Raw genomic sequence first — 4,411 nt, 5'->3', positions numbered from 1 at the left:
CAGAAACCAGAATCTAGGGGCTCCTGGGTGGCTTGGTCAGATTAGTGTCTAACAATTTCGGCTCAGATCATGATTTCGGATCAAGCTCACGTAGGGCTCTGTGCTGAGCAGGGAGCCTGCTTAAGATTCTCTCTCTCCCACTACCCCTCTCCTTTACTCACACACATTCTCTCTCTCCAAAAAAAAAAGAAAAAGAAAAAGAAACTGAAATCTAAACTCACCTTCACCTGACACTCAAAAGCAGTTTCCGTTTTTATCTCCTTATTTTAGTTAATTGTCTAAAATGGCAAAAAGAGGCCCCAGAAAGAAGCAAAGAAAACTTTCCTCATGCTTAGGAGGCCGAGTTGCTATTATTATTATTTTAGAAATGGTAATATTTAATACAATAGGTCGTGTTCACTAAGTGCCTAATTTGTGCTAAGTACAGTGAAAGGTATTTTAGCTCAAATTCTTTCAACAGTGTAGTTACGATTATTCCTTTATTAAAGAAGAGAAAGATTAGAAGAGTTTTCTGGTCATGACGTAGAGTGAGGGTCATGGGTAGAAAAGAACGTCTGGCTTACCCAGCTGGAATTCTTCTCTTCTCTCCTCTCTCCTTTTTCTTCCTCACCTCCTCCTCTCAGCCAGAGGCATTCATTCTTTCCTTTGTTTTATTTATTTCTGTAGCACCGCTGCGGAATGAGACAGGTATAGAATTACCAAGAGTTCTGCCTTTTAGCAATCAGAACATTCTCTGTTCTCTGTTACTCCAAGAATCCCAAGTAACTCTGTTACACTCGAAGCCTTCTGAATAATGGCAATATCCCATACCTTCTATGGTTCTGGGGCACAATTCCCGGGGCTGTGTGGTCATCTTTCCTTCTGGTCTGCGGCTCTGGCCTTCCCTCCATGTTCTCTGTTGATTTCTGAGCAGCTCCTGTTTTCCTACAACCCTTCACTCTCTCTCCTTCATGCTCTAGGGCACTCTTATGGTAATGCTCTTGTGTACTTTAGATTTTACTGAAGGTTCGGGATGAAGTAAGTGAATTATACCTCAGGAAAAGAAAAAAACAAAAATTGAGAACAGACATCACTGGTCTTAAAATCTTTGCCCTTCTTTGCTCTAGAGAATCTATTTCAGGCGGCCGCTCTTCACAGACCTGCCTATGGTAGAACCTGTCATTCCAATGTAGACCTTTGTTCCAATTATTTCCCTCAAAGTACCAGAGAAGTCAGTCTGAAAAATCAGTTCCCTTATCATGCAAAGAAATTGGACCCCCTTTTTATTCAATATCTTCCATCCCTGCCAGCCTGGCCCCTCTCTTCCATCACCAGTTTTCCACACTGAGGCATCTTCCTGAAGAAAAGATAAATTTTCCCCCAAGGTGGTTTCTGTTATCAGCTTTCTTCTTTTTCCTCTTCTTTTTTAAATTTTTACTTATTTTTGGGAGTGAGAGACACAGAGTGCGAGTGTGGAAGGGGCAGAGAGAAAGAAAGACACAGAATCCAAAGCAGACTCCAGGCTCTGAGATGTCAGCACAGAGCCCACCTGATGCAGGGCTTGAACTCACAAACAGCGAGATCATGACTTGAGCCGAAGTCAGATGCTCTACTGACTGAGCCACTCGGGCGCCCCTATATTTCTTCTTTTTCTTAATTGCATCTTGTTCCTGCCGTATTTACATGATCTCTTAAGCATAAACACCAGAAATCTCATTCCATCATAAAAACTAACATTCCATCATAAAAACTAACACTGAGGTGAATAAGCAGGGAAGAAACAGCATACCGAGTTCTCCCTGAAGGTCGGCAGTATGCCTCTCCTGGCATATCTTCATGAGCTCTTGTTAATATTCAGGCAGCTTTAAGGCATTCTTGTTGGTGGCTGTGAAGGAAAAGACAAATCTGACACACTGAGGTGAGATTATCTTACATCTTGAAATCTCCATCCATTTTATAAGCTTAGTCATCCTTCTTGAATAGGCACACATTTATTTAACAAATCTTTACCAAACATGTGAAAATGTCACAGGCACCATTAAGTATCATTAACCTAATGGTCAACAAAGGATTCAAAGCCTTCGTGATGGCTGAAATTACACAGTTCTGTTTTAAGGGCTATGGGAAGATGAATGAGGGAAGATACCAGCTCTGGTTAAAGAGTTAAGTGATCACTTTCACATCATCAAATTGCTTCCTTTTATTTACTCCATTGTTTTGCCCCAGATAATTGTTTAAACCATATTGCAGTTTGAGAGATTCATCAGCTAGACTTGAAATTCACATGTATTAGTGCTCTGGCTCATATAGTTTTGGGGAAGAGGAGAAGGAAAGGTGCTCCCAGGAGCTGGATGGCATGGTGGCCCTAGGATTCTGCCCCAGGGACCTTGTTTATATCATCTGTTTTCCATAGAAAGTTGGAGTCAATGATGAAATGTAGAAGAGACAACATTAGCACAGTGGAAAGATTCTAGTATTGACCCTCCAGAGATGTGGATTTCATAGCTCCCATATCATTCACTAAATGGATAACAACAGTGAATTTTATTAACAGTTTCCTTACTAGTGAAGTATCTGTTGAATGATTGGCTGATATCGAAGGCCTATTTCAAACTCCTTTTGATGTTTACATAAAGAATGAGCCAGTTTCATTTATCTGTTGATTCAGTCATTTAATTGTTCGTTTATTCTTAGAATACTGTAGTTAAGATCATGAATTTTATGGTCATTCCTAAATGAAGATAATATTACCATTAGTGTTCTCCAGAGAAACAGGACCAATAGAGTGTATGTCTATTGAAAGATACTGAGATTTTAAGGAATTGGATTGCATGATTCTAGAGCAGTCCAAAATCTACAAGAAGGCCAGCTGACGAGAACTGGGAGAAAGTTGATCTACAGCTTGGTTCCAATGGCAGAGTCTGCTGGCAGAATTCTGTCTTTCTGAGGAAGGTCAGTCTTTTTCTTAAGGCTTTCAGTTGATTGGATGAGGCCTATTAACATTATGAGGGGTAATCTGCCTAACTTGAAGCCTAATGATTTCAGTGTTAATCTTATCTAAAACATACTTTAACAGTAACATCCAGACATGTTTAACCAAATATCTGGACACTGTGGCCTAGTCAAGTTGACGTATAAAATTAACCATCACAGAAGGAATACTGATCACGCAAGGAACAGATTTAGCACAATGTCCAACACACAAAGCTAATAGTAATAATAATGATAATGATAATAATATAATAATATTGCTATCATTATTTCTGCTATTATTATTATATACTGAATATCTATTCTTTCTTTTTGCTGGGTATCAGGTTAGGTTCTGAAGCTATGACAATTCACAAGATACCAATCTTTGTCCTCAAGGGACTTACAGTCTAAACACAGATGCTAATAAGAATAAGCTACCTGACCATTAAAATACACCGTCCTGAATATTATGAGAGCAAAAGGCTATTCTGGGGAATATGGGTATGCTAAGAGTGCGTAAAAGGGGCCTTGACTCAAAATGGGCTGAGAGGCAAGGATAACTTAGAGATCTAATAGATGAACACACCCCAGTCAAATGGACATTGATGGGGGAGGGAGGAAGAAGAAGCAGGTGTATGTTAAGGAGATAAGTGTGTGGAACTAGAAGTGACAACGTAGTCTGTTCATAGAACTGCAAGTAGCTTATCATTTGTTGGGGCAGAGGATGAAAGAAACAAGTGAAGACAAAAAGTCAAAAAGATGGTAAGTTTAAGGTTGTAAAGGGCTCTTACCAAGCTAAGCAGTTTGGATTTTATCCTCAAAGCAATGCTGACTTAAAATAGGGTAGTAATGTTAGAAATGGAGAGAAGAGACAAATTTGAGAGGTCTCAATGAGTAAAATAGATAAGGCCTGATGATGGATTAAGTGTTTGAAGTGGGGGAGGAGGGAGGAAAAGCTAAGATTTAGGAGTGAGCTAGAGTATCTTTAGAAGATGCTAATAACTCTTGCAATTCCAATAAAGGATAACTTGAAGAACGCTGAAGGACTCTGCACTAGTCATCTGCACTTTGTTCTTCATTTCCCACATTTGTGAAATGAAGATACCGGACTCCATTCTCTTTGAAAGCCCTTCTCTTACTCTAAAATTCTGCAATCCTGGGACTACTTTGTACATAATACATTTTGGGCGGGGGGATACTTTTTGCCCTACCAACTCAATAAACTGAAAGCAATAAATAGTATCACCAGATTGGTATTTAACTATGATTTTGCAATTATCACAGGATGTCAGAACGAGAAAGATCACGAAATTAGATAACACATGCTAGTATCTTTTCTGTTCTGTTTGAGCTGTCAGAAAAATAGGGGCGGTTGACACTGCAGATCTAAAAAGATTAGACGGATTGTTCTAACTAGAATCAAAGTTGATAAGCAAATTTCTATGAACAGTGAAACAGA

The 4,411-nt window shown here is 39.3% G+C and overlaps 1 long non-coding RNA gene across 1 annotated transcript; it reads right to left on the bottom strand.

The window, feature by feature from the left end:
* Positions 1-573: 573 nt before the first annotated feature.
* Positions 574-1,857, bottom strand: LOC144227625 (uncharacterized). Its single transcript, XR_013333973.1, has 3 exons — positions 1,769-1,857; positions 811-1,032; positions 574-671 (listed from the first exon to the last, which is right to left on the bottom strand). It is a non-coding gene; the product is annotated as an uncharacterized LOC144227625 (long non-coding RNA).
* Between the last annotated feature and the right edge of the window lie 2,554 nt (positions 1,858-4,411).

The sequence above is a fragment of the Crocuta crocuta genome, unplaced genomic scaffold, assembly GCF_008692635.1.
Source record: "Crocuta crocuta isolate KB4526 unplaced genomic scaffold, BGI_CrCroc_1.0 scaffold41, whole genome shotgun sequence".
Classification (NCBI taxonomy): Eukaryota; Metazoa; Chordata; class Mammalia; order Carnivora; family Hyaenidae; genus Crocuta; species Crocuta crocuta.
Note: the sequence above shows the minus strand (reverse complement) of the source record. Positions and strands in the feature narration are given on the sequence as shown.